This window comes from Sminthopsis crassicaudata, chromosome 3 (genome assembly GCF_048593235.1).
Source record: "Sminthopsis crassicaudata isolate SCR6 chromosome 3, ASM4859323v1, whole genome shotgun sequence".
In the NCBI taxonomy this organism is placed as follows: Eukaryota; Metazoa; Chordata; class Mammalia; order Dasyuromorphia; family Dasyuridae; genus Sminthopsis; species Sminthopsis crassicaudata.
Window position 1 is genome coordinate 301789912 of NC_133619.1, and position 22933 is coordinate 301812844.

Below are 22933 nucleotides of genomic sequence, written 5' to 3' on the forward strand. Positions count from 1 at the left end.
GTGGACAGATTTTCCTTTTGGCTGGAAAAGAGGCTTCTGATGGGTTTGTGTGGGTGCACAGTCTCCAGGATGAGGTCTAGCTTGGGAGTTTGACAATAGTACCACTCTGTTAATAGAAACAGTACCCTTCCCAGAGCCCAAAGAAATCTTTTCTTGCTCAAAGTTATACAAATCACAGCAAAACTATGGTATTCTCAGCAAGAGTTTGATCTTGTGAAAAGTAAGATGAAGCATTTAGCAGTTTCTGTCCAGTTTCACTGCTGTTGTTTTGTGTAGTTTGATTAATCTAGATACCACTTTTTGGATTCTTTGGATATGAAGACCTGGACTTGATCTAGGAAACATGTGCCCAGATCACAGCTCAGAAACTTACTGGTCTACTCCACCTTTCTGAGTTTTGCTTTCCTCATTTGTAAAATGGTTATAATAATAAAACTACATACAATTGTTGCAAAGATGAAATGAGATGGTGTGTACAAAGTACTTTATAAATCTTAAAGTACTATACAATGTAATTTATTAGTTGTTATTATCAACATTAAAATAAATGCAAAATTGAATGTCCTCTATGTTTAAAAAGATATCATTGCCCTATCATTAAGTTTCACATGTTGAGATCTTTAACCAGTATTGATTATATATTGTAAAATGACTAAACAGGATAAGTAATAATCAGTATCCATGGAACTGTTTTTTTCTAGACAAAGCTAATTGACTTATTTCATCTGAGAAACCATTTTGATACCTCTTGGTCCTATGTTCCAACCAGATGAAATAAAGCTTTCATGATACTGCTCTGTCCTGGTTCTCCTCCTGTTTGCAAGACCAGTCCTTCTCAGTCTTATTTGTCAGAACTTCATCTAGGTTGTGCTTGCTAACTGTGGGAGACTCTCAAAGCTCTGTTCTACATCTTCTTTTCTTCCATTTCTGTGCTATTTCTTTTAGTGATCTCCTCAGTTTTCATGGATTCAATGATCATTTCCATGCAGATCCATTTGTACTCCCCTAACCTCTCTGCTGACTTCCATTCTTACATCTCTACCTGCACATTGGACATCTAGATTTAAATACCTGTAGATACCTTAAACTCAACGTATTCAAGACTAAACTCATCTTTTCCCTGAAGCCTCCCCATTTTTAACTTACCAATTATCATCCAGAGTAGCATTATGCTCTCAGTCCTCCAGTTGAAAGGTATTTATCATCCTTACTCTCATTGAGCCCCAACCCCCACCTAAATACAATCATTTGTCAAGCCCTGTCATTCATACCTTCCTAATGTCTCTCATGCAGGCCCTCTTCCCTAGCTGCCCAGACCATTGCAATACCCTGAAGGTTGGTCTTCTGGCCTCAACTCTCTATCTATATCGGTCCATCCTTCACTCAGCTGTCAAATTGATCTTCCCTAAGGTGCAGGTCTAATCACCACATGCAATAAACTCTATTACCACAAGGATCAAATATAAAATCCTCTGTTTGATTAACCTCCTATCTTTCCAGTCTTATCCTGCACTAACTCCATGATCCAGTGATATCAACTTTCTTGCTGTTCTTCACATACAACACTTCATTTCCTAACCGAGCCTTTCTACTTGCTTTCCCTAATGCCTGGGACTCTGCCTCTTCATTGCCACCTTCTCTTAGCTACCTTCAAGTATCAGCTACTAGATCATGTTAAACTTTTCCTACATCTCTTTGATCTTAGTGCCTTTTCTCTGAGATCTTCCCCAATTTATCCAAATGCATCTTGTTTTGTACAGAGTTGTTTGCATGTTGTCTACTTCTTTCAGAGCAGGGATAGTTCTCCTTTCATTGTTATCCCAGCAGCTGGCACAGTGCCTGGCACATAGTAGACATCTAAGAAATGTGTGTTGGCTGGATTACTGACACTCCCTCATCTTTTTTTTTTAGTTATTTTGTCATTTGGATCCAAATGATTATATTTACCCCTATTCTTCTCTTAGCCAATGTAACCATTGAGAGGTGCTTTTTAACTCCTGAATCACAGCAAATGGAGTGGTGGATACAATTGGATAGATGTGTCTAGCTTGGGTTTAGGATAAAGGATTATAGATTTAAAACTAGAAGGAAGTTTTAGAGTCCAACCTTTTCATTTTACAGATGAGGCAATGAAGACAGTGAAGAGTCAAAGTGACATTCCCAGGATTGCATGTTTATTAAATATCTAAGGCAACATTTGAATCCAGGTCTTCCTAACTCCAAGTCAAGTGCCCTATCCTATCCTGACTTTTTCATACTGAAGTGAGTTTAGTCATGTGATGTTTATTAAATGTCTGCTATACACAGAATATAGTGCCAGGAGATATTTAGATAAGATAAAGTTCCTCATGGAACTTAAGTCTAGCAGAGAGATACATCTCAAAAACAAGAAGATAAATACATAATACAGTATAATACATTAAGTCCTTCAAGAAGATGTTAAGCAAAGGGCTTTGAAAATAATATTAGAGGAATTGTAGTCTCTGTCTAAGTCAAGCTCCTGGAGGGAGGTGGGGCAGGACTGGGGTTCTTTGATAATTCTTGTGGACTATCAAACTATCATTATTAGTAGGGAATTGTTTAGAGATCATTCAATATATAAGCTTTTTTAATGTAGCATGGGTGCCCCTCTAGAAATTTGGTGCAAAGAACTGACTAAAGTCAGAAGAATAAAGTTTAAACCTTTCATGCTTAGTACCAGTGTCAATATTGTCAAGTCTCTTAGCTTCCCTGAGTCTCAGTTTCTCCACCTGTAAAGTGAGGAGATTGGAGTAAATAGCCTCTGAAGTAGGTTTTTTTAGGTCTCTGAGTCTATAAGAAAAGTCTTCCTTTGCCTTATTCACTTTACTCTGAACAGGATGAAGGGATTCTAAAAAATGATGTGCAGAAAGACAACAAAACAGAACCTTTTGGGTTTGTGACTATGCATGATTACTGTAACTAAGGATGCCACATGAGGCAAATGTGGTGTCCTGCTACAGAGATGGGCAACCATGTCAAGAGAATGTGGAAATGAGGTCAACCAAAGCCTGGAGCAAGAGAGCTGCTACTGACTGATAAATTCACAAAGATTCACCTGTGACTGCAGGCTTGGTGGAAAATACAGACCTCTGAAGGAAGGAGGCAAGAGGCCAAGGTATGGCAATGGACCAGCCTCAGGACCTATAAAATCAGTGCACAAATTGGTGCTGCATGTTTGCTGAGGCTATAAGCCAAACCTCTTGGGAGGGAAATAGATTAGTGGCAAAGTCTTTCCCAATATCTTTGTTAAAGAGCCAGATACAAGACCATTCTGTGTTCCTTATAGTCTTAAATAAACCTGTTCTATGTTTAACGTACTTGTTAGCCTGATGCTTTCAGGGAATTTGATCAGTCTCAGAGAGATATGGTCCAGGGTTTCCCTGGGAAAAAGACAAAAGAAGCTATATAGATTATTAAAGAGATTAATGAAATTAAACCTAGTTCATCTGTAAGAGTTACATGTTTTTTTTTTTCTCTCATGAAAAATAATTTTGTTAAAAGTATTCTCTTAGATATACATAATCTATAGTTATTTGAAGTCCTGAAGAACACACTATTTGGACTCACACAGAGAAAGCATTAAATGTAGAAAAAGTTTAGAAAAACTACTTTTACTGCTACAGTATAGGAAAGAAAGAAAAAACCTAATAGGAAAAGGTAGAGAATGAATGAGAAAAACAAACTCCAAATTACTGCAGGTGATAGGCACAATTTAGGGAATAATTGAAGGAATATTTGACCTAAGATTTCACTGTGAAAGTCCCTGGATTCAATATTTTTACTGGGCTAAAAACATAATCATGGACTCTTGCCCATCCATTTTGCTCAGACAAGTTGGGATACTTGCTTTGAAAAAGAGAAGATTGATTGATAATATGGAATGTTGGAGGGGATGTGGGAAAACTGGGTCACTGTTATATTGTTGGTGGAATTGTGAATACATCCAGCCATTCTGGAGAGCAATTTGGAACTGTGCTCAAAAAGTTATCAAACTGTGCATACCCTTTGATCCAGCAGTGTTTCCACTGGGCTTATAATCCAAAGAAATCTTAAAGAAAGAACGGGACCTGTATGTGCAAGAATGTTTGTGGCAGCCCTTTGTAGTGGCCAGAAACTAGAAAATGAGTGGATGCCCATCAGTTAGAGAATGGCTGAATAAATTGTGGTACATGAATGTTATGGAATATTATTGTTCTGTAAGAAATAACCAGCAGGATGATTTCAGAAAGGCCTGGAGAGACTTACGTGAACTGATGCTGAGTGAAATGAGCAGAACCAGGAGATTATTATATACTTCAACAACAATACTATATGATGATCAATTCTGATGGATGTGGCTCTCTTCAACAATGAGATGAACCAAATCAATTCCAATAGAGCAGTAATGAATAGAACCACCTACACCCAGAGAAAGAACTATGGGAAATGAGTGTGAACTAGTACATAGAATTCCCAATCCCTCTCTTTTTGTCTACCTGCATTTTTTTATTTCCTTCACAGGTTAATTGTACATTATTTGAAAATCTGATTCTTCTTGTGCAGCAAAATAACTGCATGGACATGTATACATATTTACATACTTAACATATTTAACATGTATTGGTCTACCTGCCATCTGGGGAAAGGGGTGGAGGGAAGGAGGGAAAAATTGGAACAAAAGGTTTTGCAGTTGTCAATACTGAAAAATTACCAATTCATATATCTTGTAAATAAAAAGCTATAATAAAAAAGTTTTTAAAAAAGAGAGAAAAAAGAAAAAGAGATGTTCAGTAATCATATTTATTAATTTTCTATCCTAAGTAAAAAATATGATTAAGAAACAGGGAAGAATAGGTAGTATTGAAAAAGTTTGCACAAATAATCATTGACATTTTCTTATATAACTACCATCATCTATGTTGAATATTTTTGGACTAAAATAACTATTATATGCATCTATATATATATAATGTTAATGAATAAATAATGCAATAATTCAGTTCTCTATATGTCTAAAAATTAATTGACAGTATAGTAAAAAATGATCATACTTTAAGACATGATATAGGACCAATTTCTCTTGGATCAAGGAAATAACTTTGTCCAGACTACTAAAGGAAATAAATTTTTGATTGGACAATATTTTACCTACAATAAAAGCTCACTCAACTGCTTGCTGATTCACTAATGGACATCAAGTGCAACATTTCTTTTTCATTCCTTGAAGACTATGTCAGATTAGTGGAACAGGATTAGCAGTGCCTTAGCATTAATCAAGATCAACATTTCTGGTTCAAATACAGGATTCTTAAACTCTGTTTCAACACCTTGTCTGGATTTTGTTTTTAACACTATACCAGAATTCTGTAATCACATTCAGAGAGGCAGAGAAGGATAATGAAGAAAGAATGGGTCAGCCTTGAAGTCAGAAGTACTCAAGTCCTGCTTCTGACATCCTGGCTTTGTGACTGCATAAGGCACTTAACCTTTTGGCCAACTTCTTAAGGCTATAAGTTTCAGAGAAGAAGCTGATCTACTTTAATAGAGGGAGTTTGCTTACTGGGAGCTCCTTATAGAAATGAAATCCCAGATCCATCCAAAAGCAAACAAAAACACAGTAGAAATGATATGATTGGAAGAAACCTTTGCTTGGCTGTAAGCCATCTGCTACAAACAAAAGATAAAATTGTTTCTCCAGATCTGGCTTCTGAATTTTCAAGTTTTCAATGAGTCATTCACCAAATTAAGACTAATTTCATGTCCTGAAAATTTTTCATTATTAATAAATACTTCAGGAAATTCCTTATCTTTAGCCACCCTGTAGTTCCCTCCCAGTGTACAGGGAGCAGGGAGAGGAATGGGCTACAGAATCCAAGATATACTTAGATTTTCTGGGATGGGAAGGGTGGAGCAATGAAACAAGCATTGGACTAGGAGCCAAGAAGTTTAAGTCTTAGCTTTAATTTGAAGAAGAACACTTAACATCTCCCAGTACCAATTCTCCCATTTGTAAGATGCGGATGGCACTATTTTGACTAGCTCTGGGAGAAGTAAAGCCTAATAGAAAGAGAAATTGATTTGAAGTGAGCTGAATTTCAAAATTCATCTCTTCTACTCATTACTTCAATAGCCTTGAAAAATTTAATTAGCCTTTTCTGGGCCTCAGTTTCCTTATACTTAACATAAAAGAGATTGAAATAGATTCTAAGGTCCAATATAGTTTTAATTTATGGGTCTTATCTTTCTTATAGATTTAATGTGAATAAATCACTTGGTAAACCTAAAATGCCGAGTAAATGTGAGTTATTATTAATACACACACTCTACAATATCAAATTGAGTAATGTGGGGGTGTTTGCATTTGTATGTATTTAGGGGGTGGAGGAATTGATGAGAAGGAGCCAATAAGGTAAGAAGTAGGTGCTAGACCCATTGAAACATCAAGGCTAAATAAATATATGACTACAAGCATGACTCTCCCCTTCATGTGGACATTTTTTAACCAAAGATAGATCAATCTTCACTCCAGATATCAAAGAATTGATAAATAGCATGCATATTTGAAGTTCATGGCCAGGAAGCTCCTGATTTCCATAGAGAAGTTGGAATGTGAACACATAAATTCATTAACTAAATATAGAGAACTTGGACAAAGTGTAAAAGTAAGCTTGCTAAGTCTTCATTGGGGTCAAATTGATTAACTATTTGAAGAAGAAAGCAAGTCAATAAAGATGAAGTTGCTCACAGTGTGCACTTTAATATAGCTTTGGGAAAATGTTCCTTGACACAGCAGTACCAACAAGAATAAATTGATCTGCCTTTGAACATAAGCAGGAATGTATAGTCCTATAGAGCTTTTATGAGATGGGATTCCAATCTGTCTCTGCTATATAAGCAGAAGCTCCTTCACAAAACTCTAAAATCCACTACTCACAGAACCTTCCTTATTGGTACTCAAGTGAAAAAATGATGGGCGTGGAGCCAGCACTGCTCCATGTTTCATAGAGGTGAGGGAGTTCTGGCAAACTGCTTTTCAATTGTTTTCACATGTCTGGTTTCTGAATCCATTCAATTTGCACGTGTTTTGCTGGAGGGAAATGGAAATAGCAGCAATTAACTCCTAATTGGAGGATAGCATCCAATGTTAAGTCATCAGAACATAATGATCCTACCATATATAATACAACTGGTGCCATTTATAGTGCCTTGCCCACATGTACTGGAACTGTTTTGAAGTTTACAGATGTGACCAATATGTGCATCTCATCCTCAAGGCAATAACTTTAAGCTGTATTCATATGATTCAGAACCAACTTTTCATTAGGACATCCATCTGCTGCCAATGTAAAAAATACAAGAATAGGAAGGTATAGTTAAATTTGTGCCCTACAGTTCAATAGGGCTATGGAAATTAGGTGGTACAGCAGATAGAATAGCAGACCTGAAGTTAAGAATCATCTTTAGGGATTCAAATCTGATCTTAGATACTTACCAGCTGTGTAATTCTGGGTACTTCACTTAACCCTGTTTGCCTTATCTGCAAGTGGGCTAGAGAAAAAAAGCCTAAATGAGGCCATGAAGAATCAGACACAATTAAAATAATTAGAAAAAAAAACAAGAGAAGCTAATTATCTCTCAGAATTCCCTACTATTGATGTTATTTCTGTAACCTATTATAGAATAATAGAATATTATAATTGGAAAGCACCTTAAAGGTCATCAAGCCATTTTATATGAGTCCATTTACAACATATTCAACTAGTAGTATCCAACTTAAAGACCTCCCTTGAATGATGATGGAGGCACCTTCTGAGGCATTCTATTCCATTTATGGATAGCTTCTCATGTCATACTAAACTAAAACCTGCTTTCTCATTACTTCCTCCTGATTTTTCTCTCTAGAGCCATAAAGAGCATACTAAATTCCTTTTCAATATGACAGTCCTTGAAATACTTGAATACAGTTCTCCTCTCTCCCTTCACTCATCACTTTTTATTGTTTTCAGGTCCTGAAGACTTGTTTCTCTTATATCATGGCTTCTTCCTACCATTTTATTCATCCTCCTTTTGTGCCTAAAATGTGGCACAAAAAAAGTTAAACAATACTTTGTATGTGATCCTTTCAGAGCCTGATTTTTTTATTCTGAATTTTTCTCTTTTTTGGAGTCCAAACTCTTGATTCATATTGCATTTAAATTAAATGAGCCTTCTCATTCCCCCATAAATCTTGATAATCTTTACACTTTGGTAGTTTTGTTGGAAGAGACTTGTAGGATCAATGATGGGTCCAACTCCACAAAATAAATAAGCAACAGAGAGAGAGACAGAGACAGAGACAGACAGAGATAGAAATAGAGACAGAAACAAAGACATTCAGATACAGAAACAGAGTCAGAGAAATAAGTGTGTTAGCAAGGTCAAAATTATTTATTATGTATTTACTATGTGTTGGGACGTTGTACTAAGCACTGAGTATATTTTTAAAAGCAAAAAACAGTTCCTGCAGTCAAGGAACGAGAAAGATAACATGTAAATGATAATTTAATTATGAAAAATATAAAATAATCTCAGAAAAGAAAACATTAACATTGGAAAGTAGGGTGAGATAGAAAAAGGTGTCCTGCAGAAGGTGAAATTTGAAGAAAACCAGGAAAACTGAGAAGAAAATCTAAGGGAGCAGAGAATTCCAGTTATGGGGGACAACCAGTACAGAGGCAGGAAGAAAGAAGACAACTTGTGTCTAAGAAAAGCAAATAAGGTATTGTAACTGGATAATGGAGAGAGGGCAGAGAAGTGTGAAATACAAGAAATCTGGAAAAGTAGGATGGGCCAGGTTATAAAAAGATTTAAATGGCAGAAAAAGATACATTTGATCCAAGGTAAAAGGGAATCATTGTAGGTCACTGAAGAGAACAATATGTTATATCTATCACCAATTTGCCAATCTACATTGGTAGTACTTTCTATAACAAAAATTCCTCCACAGAGATGAAATAGTTTGTTCAGAAAAATATTAATTTTGATACAAAAAGTTTTATTCAAAAGTCTAGTGGTTTGTATTAATATTTAATGTTGCTTCCAATTTATTTTTTAAAAGGAGGTGAGAAAGAACAAAAGATATGAAAACAATCCTTAAAGTAGGATGAAGGTGCATGATACCTGCCTTAGGCCCAATCAGGGCCATGTATCAACCAGAGAAGAGTCCTTTACCTTCTTGGAAGAGAAGAGTCAAGTGCAGAAAGAATGAGAGAATTACATTTTTTGTTCAATAGAGAGAAATGGGAGAGGTTATTAAAAGAAGATTTCTGTGTTTAAATCCCATTCATTATTTACAGTCTATTCAAGCTACATGCTCTTTAGTCATGTTTTTTTTTAATATTAGGGTCTAGTCTTGCTTAGTTATACCTTCTTAAAGTTTAGAAACAATAACATTCTTTTTACATTCCCTACTCTTTTATATCTAAAAATCAATGGGAAAAAAAATCCCTTTTAAAGGAACAATTCAGTTTTGAAACAGACATACACAGTTAATAATAGAAAGCTGTACCCTTCCATAAAGATGGGAGATGGAGTATTATGTGTGAATAACAGAGAGAATACCAGTATTACTATATCACAGAATTTAGAAAAAGGAACAATGAGACTAAAGAGATAGGTTTCTAACATCTTGAAAGATTTAAAAGAAGAGTTTAATAATTGATCTTAGAGGGAATAGGAATCCATAGAAGTTTGAATTGGGGAGAAACATGGTTAGATCTATGCTTAAAAAAATCACTGGCAGCATTGAATGGACTGAAATGGGGAATGACTTGAAGCAAGGAGACCAATTAGTAAGCTATTGCAATAATCTAAGTAAGATGGAAGACTCAAACTAAGGATAGTCTTGTGATTAGAGAGAAGGATGAAATGTGAGAAATGTCATGAAGGTGGAAGTAGCAAGTGATGGGATAAGTTGGGTGATAAAGAGTGAGGAGTCCAGGATAATACAAAAAAAATTATACAGTAATGAGACTGGAAAAATTGTGGTCTTTGCCAAAAACTAGTAAGTTTGGAAGAGTTTTTGTAGGAAACTCACAGGAGACATAATAGGATGAGGAACAACCCAAAAGATGATATACATGTTGAATACCAAGATGAATACCATGAATTTATAATATACCAAATAAGCATAGTTATGTGATTCCTTTTCTTTTCATCTTTTCTTTTTTTAATTTAATTTAATTTTTTGTTACATTTTAAATTCCTAAGTGTCTCCTTCCCATCTTCCCCATCCCACACTAGAGAAGGCTACCATTTAATAAATTTATAAATATGTGGAAAACTCTTAATTTCTTAAAACACAATAGTATTCCATCACAATCACATACTACAACTTGTTTAATTGTTCTCCAATTGATGGACATCCCCTAAGCTTCCAATTCTTTGCCACCACAAAGAAAGTTGCTATAAATATCTTAAACATGTAGGTTTTGCTTTTTCCCTGATCACTTTGGGAAACAAAGCTAATAGTGATATTGTTAGGGTTTACAACTGTTGGGGCATAATTTCACATTGTTCTCCAAAATAATTGAATCAATTCATAATTATATTAACAGTGTATTAATGTTCCAATTTTTTCACGTCCCTTCCAACATTTGTTCTTTCTTCTGTTATTTTAGCCAATCTGATAGGCATAAGATGATATCTTAAAGTTATTTTAATTTTCAGTCTCTAACCAATAGATTTAAAGCATTTTTCATATGTCTAGGTATAATGTTGATTTCTTCATTGAATTTTCTAAAGGTAATTATGAATGTTTATTCCACATATGTATACAAATTATGTTCTTGAAAAGAAACCAGATACTTTAAGGTAGGAAGCTATAAGTAAAGAATTTCGGTGTTTTTGTATACATAGTTGCTAAGCATTTTAAATTAAATTGCCCTTCTATTAAAAAAAAGTCTAAGACTCCAAATTTGTATATCCTATTTCCAAATTATATAATAATATGACTATGAAGAAATACAGATTACTCTGTCTAAATGTAGACTTATCTGCTAAAGTACAAAATTATATATATATATATATATATATGTATGTATACACATATACACACATTATATAGAGTGACAGAGAGAGACACAGAGAGAAAGAGAGAGAGAGAGAGAGAGAGAGAGAGAGAGAGAGAGAGAGAGAGAGAGAAAGAGAGAGAGAGAGAGAGATTTCCTAAGATATTGATGTACAAGGTTGTTGTCATATGATGCTATGATGTCATCCATCTAAATTCAGCAGCATGTAAATGAAAGTGGAGGAGACAGATGTTTGGAGTAATTAAGGGCTGAGATTTGGTTCTGGAATAAAATATAGGATAGTATTGAATTGGCTAGCTATAGGCTCAAAATTGGAGAGGAAGAAAAGTGAAGTCAGAACAAGGATAATGATTTGAGAAAGTACTGAGAGGGAAAATTTATTAAACATTTATGAGGAGTAAAGTGAATTTAAAAGGTGAGGTAGGAGGTTATTGTCACATAGAGAAATGTCAGATCTTTTAATTAGGGAAGCCAAACATTTGTGAGTAATTTTGAGATCTAGCATAGCTGATGTTAAGTGAAAGGGCTCATGAGATTTAAGGATACTGAGGAATTAGAAGATTAAAGAATTTGAGGGAGCATCAATATGGATATCAAACTCTCTTAATATAAACACAGGAGTTAGTGAGAACAGGAAGATGTTGAGCCAGCTGAAAAACTCTTCAAGAAAAGACAATGATCTTAGGGCTAGTATATGATAATCACCATAATCTGGATTGAGAGGAAAATATTGATGCTATTAACATCAAAGGATGAGGATGAAAGTTTGCTGAAAGATGGTAGAGAATAGAACAAAGTAATGAGGACTTCCTCATTAGTCAACAATATGAATTCCTTGCTAGGATCAGTGTACCAGAGAGTATGGGTGAAGTTAGAGCCAATGGTAGAGAGGAAGACAAAGGATATAGTTTCCTTAGGAGAAAATCATGTCTCCCAGGGAAACTTATTCACTGTGAAACAGAAATTCAAAAGGGGACAGTAGAAGGAGTGAGTAAGATTATAATGGGACATGAATAAGTTACGGTTTAGAAAAATGAGAATGAGAGAGTAGAAAGCAAATGTTGGAGATAGTTTTCTGTTATGCAAGCAGTAATTGATTAGTATAGAGATAATAAGAGAGAAAAAAAGGGAATGGGACATAAGTCTTAGAAATGATAGTGGGTAATAGATGAAAAATAAGAGGTATTGTTGTAGGAAAGAACCAATATAGTCATGTAAGCCTTAGTCACTTCTCATGAAAATACATAGTGTCACCATTAGTTGGGTATCTACTCTACTCCCAAAGTTCAGGATCTGACAGCTCTAGCTTAATATTGTTGTTCGTTCTCTGTGGTTCCTAGATGATGATATTGGGTAAGTAGTACTAGTGCAATCAGTCTATCCCAACTATTATATCCTATAATATCATAACCTATCCCAAGCTCTCATAGGGGTTCTGGGTCAGGCCTTGATCACGAGACAGCCAGACATTGTGCTATTGCTGCTGCTTCTACTCCTTTCCCAATATTTACTAAAATCCCCAATTTTGTTTTCATTAAATGTTGTTAATCAATAAGTGAATATATATTAAGTGCCTACTTTGGGCCAGGAACTGTGCTAAGTGCTAGGGATACCAAAAAAGGCAAGAACTAGCTCTTTCCCTCAAGGAGCTTACAACTAAAAGGAGAGAAAAATCCAAACAAATATGTATAGAGAACAAGCAATATATTGGATAAAGAGGAAATGATTAACAAAGAAAAAGTACTGGAATCAAGAGGGGTGGAGATTTTCTCTAGAAGGTGGGATTTTATTTGGGTCTTGAAAGAAGACAGAGAGGTCAGTGTCAGAGTAGAGGAAGGGCAGCATTCTGTTCATGGGGGAAGACCAGAGGTGATAACTGGAGTTATGAAATGCAATGTTTGTTTTGTACAGTTTCATTGGATCAAATAATATGTGGCAGGAGAATATTGGAAAGATAGGAAGAGGGCTAAGTTATAAAGGGCTGTGAAAGCCAAGCAGAATGTTTGTACTTAATCGTAGAGGCAATGGGGATCCACTGGAATTTGCTGGGTGTAGGAGTAGTAAGATTAATATGATTGGCTTTGAATTTCAGGCCAAATCAGTGGCTAAATAGAAGGTGGATTTGAGTGAAGAGGGAAGTGAGGCAAGCAGACCCACAATCAAGCTACTACAATAATCTAGGATTAGGCGATGAAGGTCTGCCATAGAGTAATGACAGGGTCAGAGAAAAGAAGACTGATTCAAGAGATATTACAAAGGTGAAATAAATAGATTTCGACAACCTATTGGATATGGGGACAGGGAGGAGATAGTAAGTAATGCAAGATGACTCCTAGTTTTTGAGTGGAGAGACTGGCAGTATAGTCTTGACCACTAAAGTAATAGAAAACATAGGAGAGGGGAAGAAGAGGCAGTGAGAGTTTAAGGAGAAAAATAATGAATTCTGTTTTGGATATGTTGATGTTAATATACCTACTGGATATCTAGTTGAGAGGCAGTTGGAGTTACAATATTGGAGATCATGAGAGAAGTTAGAACAGCATAAGTATTTTTGAGAATCTATAGAATATCGATGGTAATGAAATTTATGAGAGCTCATGAGATACCAATTATTGAGAAAGTATAGTATATAGAGAAAAGAGGACTAAGGACAAATTCTGAGGGACACATAGGATTGTAGGGTGTGATCTGGAATAGCTCCAGCAAAGGAAACCGAAAAGGAGCAGTCAGATAGGTAGGAGGAGAGCCAGGAGAGAGTTGTAGCCTAGAAGCCTAGAAAGAATAATAAGGAGAAGAGAGTGATTAACAATATCAGAGGGTGCAGAGAGGTCAGAGAGAATGAGGACTGAAAAAAGGCCATTGGATTTGTGTTCTAATTGGAGAAAAGGACCATTCCTAACTTTGGAGAAAGTTGTTTCAGTGGAATAAGGTCAGAGTCTGATTAGAGAAAGTTAAGAAGTGTGAGAAAAGAGAAAATAGAGGAACCCATTTTAGGTAGCCTATTCAAGGAGTTTAGTTGCAAAGGGGAAAGAGACATAGGACAATAGTTAGGAGGGATTGAAGAATGAAGTGAGGGTGTTTTCAGGATGGGATAGACATGGGCATGTTATAGGTGATAGAAAATAAGCCAGTAAACATGAAGATATTGAAAATTAGAGAAAGAGTAGAGATGATATAGGGAGCAATCTGTTGGAGGAGATGGGATGAAATGGGATTGCTTGAACAAATAGAAGGATCAGTCTTGGACAGAGGCCACTTTATCACGTGAGGCAGGGACAAAGGAAGAGAGAGTGGCCAAAGGTATATAAGTGATAACAGATGAGAAACAGGGAAGAAGAGGAAGTTCATAGCAATGGCCTCAATATTTCCTGTCAAACATGAAACAAAAATCTTAGCTGAGAAGCGGGGGTCTATAGGAAGCTATAGGAGGTTTGAGCAAGGATAAAAAGGGTTGGAAGAATTATTGTGAAGAGTAGGATAGTGAGTTGATAAGGGAGGTATGATAACATTGCCTAACAACCATAGAAGACCAGTTGGGATTATGTAAATATACATTTTGTGTGGACTCAGTCAGAATGGCTGAGTGTTTTCTCCACTTTTGTTCAGGAGCAGTGTGGGAGTGAAGGTGATGAGTAGTAAGAGTGATCCAAAGTTGAGGCCTAGCTAAGCATAATCAAAAATATGATAAGGAGTCTTTTTCAAGACAGAAAGAAGTATAAAGTTGAATTATTTCATCTAAGAGTCAAGTGAGAGAGATAAGAGAGAGTGACCAATGCAGGAGATATGTCCTAGGAAAGAATTCTCTCCTCCATCCTAGACTCATGGACCCAGAACTTTATATTTATCTCTTTTGTTTTCATTTGATTGAGTAAGCAATGTGATAACCAAATCAACTATATCAGTTACTAATATTTTTATTCAAAATTATCAAGAAAGGAGCCTTCACTCACCACTTGTTGATTAAGGATGCTTATTGGCAAGGATACACAAGAGGAACATATTCATGTCACATCCCTAGACTAATGTGCACACACAGACCAATAAAGAACTGGCATCTGCTTCTGCCAGCATTCTACAGAAAGGCAGAATACATAGCTAGGTGGCTAGTAGTAAAGATGCTCAGCCAAGAGTCCACTCCACAAAGTTTCCTCTATGTCCTTAATTCATCTATAAAATCTGAACTGTCCAAAAAGAGATGATACACACTAATTTACCAAATATCTAGATTTATACTATTTCTAGTAGTTTGAGCTAGCAAATAATGTTTTTGTTGTCCAACTCTTCATGAGCTTTTTTTTTTTTAGCAAAGAAAAAAAGAATTGTTTGCCATTTCTTTTTTCTAGCCTATTTTACAGATGAGGAAATTGAGGCAAACAGAATTAAGTAACTTTCCCAGTGTCTAATAGCTAGTAAGTATCTGAAGTCAGATTTGATCTCAGGGAAAGGAGTCTTCCTGCTATCTGGCCAGGTATTCTATCACTGCACCACTTAGCTGAATCAAACAGCCTTTAAAGCAATGCATTAGGTTGTGTTTAAAACAAGAATTATATAATTCTCTCATAATTATACCTGAGAACATGAACTATTAGCTCTGCTATATACAAGTCAACCAGGGCTAACGTTTTCATTCAGGTTGCAGAATTAAAGCTGCTGGTACTTAAAACTTATGTATAACTTTTTTTTTTAATTCATCCTCTTATGGGAGGGAAGGGCTTTATTTACAAAACGGGTCTGAAATAAAAATATAGAAATGAATGAGTCCTTGGAATCATGAAGAATCTGGTCCCCAGTAACCAATGCAGGATCCCAGTCAGATAGAAAGATGAACCAGATGTCTTATAGGTCAAAATTAGAGTTCTTTGTATTTCTAACTCTGTCCGTGGCTCTCTTGGGATTGATCCTTTTCGTTCTTTTGCGTCTACTTTTAAAAATTGTTTGGAGGGCAAGCCTCTTGATAGTTCTATTTGTATTTTAATACTCGCAGCTCTGATAATTTGTAAATATTGGTATCTGTGGTCTTTAGAAATGGTTCTGAAAGCAACAGTATTTCAAATGAAATATTTTATAAGTTTCTCTTTGTAGCATTCTCTGAACCACAAGTAAATGTTTATCACAGAGGTCACCAAACTGTCCCAAAGACCAAATATAATTGTTTGTGATAAGTTTGCGTGTCAATGATTGGCACTAAATGATGAGATTGGTATAGGCACCAAATGAAGGGGTTCAGTTACATGATGAATTCACAATGGGCTTTCCCCTTTGTCAAATGGTAAGTTTATTTATGACAAAATGAAAAGGTAAAATAGAAACTAGGAGTGGTAAATATAAATTGATTTAGAAGAGCATATAGTTAGGGGTTTTAACAATTAACAATGTAAAAGACAAAGTATTAGAATTGACAATTAAAAAGGAGAAAGGGTATATGCCATGAGGTGGGCACTGTAGACCATTGACTAACAGGCTAAATCCACAGAACAGTTTAATATCCTAAAAGAGATAGTTAGCTATAAGAAAGAGAAAGATAACATGGAGTATGGAGGAAAGGGAGGGAAAGAAAGACATCCACAAAGGTGGAACACCATGGTGGGAAAACCAAAAGAGAGCCAGCAAAGATTGAATAGGCCATGGATAGATTTATAGAGGAACTTTAACTTCAGGGGTTTGATATAAGTTGGTTTTCTGATTGGATACAGTAAGGTGGGATTACCCAAGACCACTACCAGGGTGGAACTGTAAGAGAAAGCTGATCCCCTTCCCTGTTTGCCTTGGGAAGTTATCTTATCAACCCTTCAGACTTTTTCTACCAATCCTACTTAGTGATGCAGGACCTCTGTAACATGCAGTTGTCTCCAGTAAGAACCTAATATCTCATTATCTCATTAGCATTTAGTAAGAACCTAACAGACCTCATTATTTGTAGATGGCTAAATTTGGCCCCTACGCTATCATCTGTTGTCCCTTGGCTTAATAGAGATTCTATGACTATTAAAAATACAAAATAACTTTGTGTTTATCATGATTTCCTGTAATATTCTTCTTTAAGATGTGATGTTCTCTGGAACATCTGGAACTCTCTGGGATAAAGTTTCTTGGGGAGCTTCTAGAGGCAGTCTTAGTTTCAGTTCAGTTCAATAATCACCTCAAAATGCAGCCAGGGGTTAAAGTCCAAATCTTTTATTGTCTCCTTCACTTGGGGCTCAGCTGGCTTTTCTGGAGGCCTTCCGGATCTTGGTTTCAGTGTTCTCCACAGGACAGCCTGCCACCGCTTCTCTGTCTTCCTTAGTTCTGCCTGACTGCCCTCTCTGGCTTGTGAATCTCTTGAACTGAATCCTGGCTTGTGAATCTCCCAGAGTGAATCCTGGTTGAGGTTCCTAGCTTATATATGCTCTCTTAAAGGTGTGAATCTTGTAGAACTGTAGTAAGTACTAAGTACATCTAGAGAACTGTTAAGCACCCTGCTAAACAACCATTGTCTCTATCAATTCCATTGACTTAGCACCTTGTAAAAATTCTAACAATTTCCCATGATTTTTGAAATAGAATATCATTCTTTAGCCTCTAGTGGTATTCATTTATGTCCCTCCCCCCAATTCTCATCTTCCCCAAAAAAGACAATGCTTGGAATAGGAAATCTTTTTTCTGAATCTCAGACCAGGACCTTACTAACTATGTGACTAAAGAAGACAGTCACCAAATATTCAGTCTTTTTCCTCATCTGTTAAAAAATGTTAAATATTACTTGCTCTATCTGCCTCATAGGGTTCCTGTAAGTGTTGTATTTTTTTTTGGCATTGCCAAAGACATGAGAATATTGGAGATGAATGCCTGATCAGCAAGCCTATTATGTTTATTAAATGCCTGTTATGTACCAGGCAATATGATAAGCTCTGGAGACACAAATAAAATCGAAAACAGTCTCTAATTTCAAGGAGATAAAAATTTAATTGGGGAAAGACAACATGCAAACAACTATATGAACAAGACATATACAGGATAGTTTAGAGGTGACTCAGAGATAAAGCATTAACATTAAGGTGTATCAGGAAAGACTCTAGCATCAGAGAACATTTTATCTGAGACTTGAATGAAGCCAAGAGGCAGAGCTAAGGAAGAAGAGAACTCCAGGCAGGAGTGACAGCCAGAGAAAATGCCTGGAGTCTGGAGTAAGAAAAATATCAAAGAGGCTAGTGTCATTTAAACACATGGGAGGAAAGTGAATTATAAGAAAATTGAAAAAGTAGGAAGGGAACTGGTAATGAGGGGCTTTATATTTGATCCAGAACATGATAAGTGACCCATTAGAGTTAATTAAGCAGTGAGGTATAATATAATCAAACATTCATTTTAGGAAGATCTCTTTCATAACTGGACAAAAAGAAATGATCACTCCTTTCCCCCGCCTCCATTCCATAGGAGTTAATCTAGACTCTGTGATTTGTAGGATTAAAATGTGACTGACCAACAAATTCTATCCCTTCAAGAATTGTAGGGAAGGGAAGGGAATAGAGAAGAGGAACAGGAAAGGTAGGGGTTAGGAGCAGAAACTACATCTGAGTTGGGTCCAGTAATAGCCAGAAGTACCGATTTCAGTCAGAATCTACAGCAAGAGCTTCCCTGGACAAGGCAGTTAGGTTACACAGTTGAGGCTGTGTAAGGGAAGCACATTTTCTACCCAGTCTGCACACCCCAAGACAAATGGTCTTCATTTCCCTTCTTCCAAAAGATAGTTCCTCACTTTGAGGAGCTCAAGAATATCAGAGGGGAGATAATATGAAAACAGTTGTCTACAAACAAGCTTTATAAAGATAAGTAAGACATAATCAATAGAGAAAAAGGCAGTAGAATTAAAAGGGTTTGGGAAAGGCTATCTATAGAAAATGGGATGTTATTTAGAATTAAAAGGAAGGGAAGCCAATAGACAGAGAGGAGAAAGGACAATATCCCAAACATGGGGAACAGCTAGGAAAATGTTTGGAGCCAAAAGATGTTGTCTCTCTCTTTGTAAATATCTTCATAGTTATCTATAGAGAAATATATAAAAATGCAATATATATGCATATATTCATGTATATACACACTATGTGCATGTATGCACATATTCATGCAGTTATAGTCAATCAGCCTTTAACTTCACTATCACACCAAGGATACTTACTTCTTTGTCTTTCTTGATTTCTTTGCCCCATATAAATTGTTCTTATTGTTCATTTTAATCCAATTTTTCTAGGAGGTATAGAAAATATTCAACTGGATTTGGAATCAGGAAGACCCAGTTTCAAAGCGTGCTGAAAAAGGCTTTGACATTAGATGAATCAACTAATTCTCTAAATCTGAGTAAGGTGCCATATCTTCCTCTACAGGAAGAGATTTTTCTACCAAGTTACAGACTCCAGGTACTCTCTATCCCCATGAAATCACAGGGCTGCATCCTTGACATTTGTAACTTGTGTAACCCTGGGCTTTGTATGTTTATCTATAAAATGAGGAAATTAGGTTATCTTCTCCATTAAATTGTGAGTTCTTTGAATGCAAAAACTCTTTACTTTTCTTCATAGCCCCAGCACTTGGCACAATGCCTGACACATAACAGGTTCATTATTGTTATTGTTTGTCAGTTCTCCCAAGAAGACCATGACCAGTCCTCCATCAGGAATGAGATGTCATGACATGAAAGTGAACTAGATTTAAGTCAGGCAGGGCTATTATGTTTATTAAATGCCTACTTTGTACCAGGCACTATGATAAGCCCTGGAGACACAAATAGAGGTGAAAACAGACTCAGGGAAATAAAATTTTAATTGGGGGGAAACAACATGTGAACAACTATGTATGAACAAAGTCACCATCCTCACTCTCTCCTCTGGAGCCATCTGGGTCTAATGCCTAGATATAGATTGGTACAATTCAAGATGGTCCCAAATGCAGCAAGAGACTTTGGCTTTTTTAAGCTAAGATCTTTCCCAGTTCTCAGTTTGTCAGAGGTAACTCCATTCAGTAATTAAGCTGAGGGAAGAAACGAGGCAAAGGATGGCTGTTTTTTAACTACTTGGAAAAGAATAAATCAGGGAGGGAAGACCCTCAGAGTTTCCAGCCAAAGGAGAAACTATTACTATTTATATTCATTCTGAGCCATCAGAGCCCCAGCAATGATCAAGTGAGGCTTGGGATGGGACCTATTGTTGGCCAATCAGTGACAGCCAGAATGATTTAAATTTAAGGTTGCCTTAAAAAAGAAATCTAGTTAGTAAAACCCAAGATTCTTTTTTGTTTGTGTATGTATGTGTGTGTGTGTGACTAGATATGACTAATTTTGTGACTAATTCTGATTCACTTACAAGTAAGACATCTGATGTCATGATCTTAGAGAACAAAGAACAAACAAGAAGTAGTAGTAAATGTCCCACTGAGGACCCAAGTGACCAATGCCAATTGAGCAATATGATTCTTTCTCTTTCCTTCCTTCTTTCCCTCCTTCATCTCCCACAATCCACATAAGGAATCATACCCTTATCTGAAGTTACTCTGCCCAAAAGAATATAGATTTTGATTTCTAACACTCAGAAAGATATGTTGGGGGTATATGGGCTAGATTTCTATTTTAAGGATCATGCTTTAACCTCAAATCACTCTGACTCTCATTGATCGGCCAGCAAAGGTCTCAGCCCAAACATTATTTAGTCATTGTTTGGGCCCCAAACCCATTGTTAAGGGCCTGATGGCAGAGAGTGAGTATAAATAGCAATGGTTTCTGTTTAAGCCAGAAACCCTGAGCATCTTCCCTTTCCAGGTTTGTTTGTTTTTTTTGACTAGATAGAAGAAGCCATTCTTTTTCTCATTTTTTACCTAGCCTTAATCACTGAATGAATGATGCCTCAGACAAACTGAAAACTAGGAAAGGTGTTTAATAAATCTTTATTTATTGATTGGCTCCTTCCAATTCTAGGATCCTTCCATATTTATACATGTTCACCAGCATACACAATACTCTGGGGAGTATATATACATTTAACTGGTTGAATCCTACCCCTACCAGGGATGGTACTTCTTAGTTCTGCCATCTCCCAATCCTCTTCCTCACATCGAGGAAGCAGCTTTAAAAGAAAATCCAGAATAATAAAACAATCCAAACATGGCAGACTTTTATAACAGTCAAATAAGTATTTCTGATTTATTAGAAGAATATGCAACAATGCCTTCACATTAAAATATATGCAAATTAAATTAATGGTAGCTAACTGCTAAATTCTTCTGAACTCTAAAATTCTAGTTATTAGGAATGGTAAAGGCCACTTACACATATTAATTTACCCAAGTTATCAGTATCCAGATATCTTCCCTGAAGTATTCATTTATCTTCTAACAAGTCTTATAATAATCAGTTACATTTAAGCTATAGAGCCATATGTTTCATTGTTGCATATTTGTAATCACACATGAATGGAAAGGAAACAGGAAAATAAGCATGGATTGTAAAGATAAGTCAAACATCCTGTCTTTTCCGGTCTTCAGAATGAGTATGTTGCAAATGACAATAAGCTAGAGAAACAGCTCACACTTAGGGTTACGTATATCCTAAAAAGTTTAAATGACTTGTCTGTGGTCACTTATTTAGCCAGTGTGAAAGATGGAACCTGAACTCAGTTTTCTCCTTATTCCTAGTTCATACCTTACCTATTACACCACAGGACTCTCTTTAGTTGGAATTTTCTTTTGTAATCTCAACATAAGCGATGTCTACCACTTCAAAGAGAGGAAGCACATCCCATTTTAGCTACAATCTGTAAATAATTTACCACTGTAAGAAAAAGAGAGAAAAAGGAAAAATCCCTAAAAGTTAACATGCTTCCCTAGTTAATAGTTGCTTTTCTGATTTATCTAGGCCAATATTCTATGTGCTTACCTTTGAAAGAACATGGCTATTTCTGCCCATCATAATGACCAGATCATTCTATGGTGGAATATGGCTGATTGACTGGGCATCTACATCCTGACTAGAGAGGGAAGCTTTCACAGCTGTATGCAGTTAACAGACATTCTGTACTATTACCTTAGTGCTCTGGAATCAACTTCCTAATCCCACTGGAGAAACTACTCATAGCACAGCTCTCTAGAAAAGCCTTCAATGATGTCAACTCTTGTTTCTAATGTTTTCAGACACAAACTGAAAACATAGATGGGGAATCAAACAGGGTATTCCCTTTGAGAGAACTGCTCTGGCTATATCCCATAGGTTTTTGTATGCTATCTCATTATTGCCTTTTACATCCCTCTTCTCCCAGTGAAATTCTATTTCTTACCCTTTCCATTAACTTTTTAAAAAATATCATCCTATCAAAGTCAATTCATAACTACACCTTCTGTTTGGGATATCAGGACGGGTTTTTTTTTTTAATAATTTCTTTAAAGATGCTGTACAGGCTCTTTTTAAAATAACCTTCAGATAGTCCAATCATTCTTAAATTTTCTTTCCTGAATCTACTTTCCAGGTCAGTTGTTTTTCTAATGAAGTATTTTACATTTTATTTTATTTTTTCATTCTTTTGATTTTGTTTATTTGATTTTTGATGTCTCATAGAGTCATTTGCTTCTACCTGTCCAATTCTAATTTTTAAGGAATTATTTTCATAATGAGCTTTTGTAACTTATCTTTGTTTTTATTTGGCCAATTCTACTTTTTAAGGAGTTGTTTTCTTCAGAATTTTAAAGAAATTTTTCCATTCCTTATATTTCCTTTACCAAATTGTTGATTCTTTCCCCTAATTCTCTTAAATAACTCATTTCTTTTTCCAGTCTTTTATCCTTACCTTTCTCATTTGATTTTTAAAATCCTTTTTGATCTCTTCCAGTATAATGTTTTGGATCCA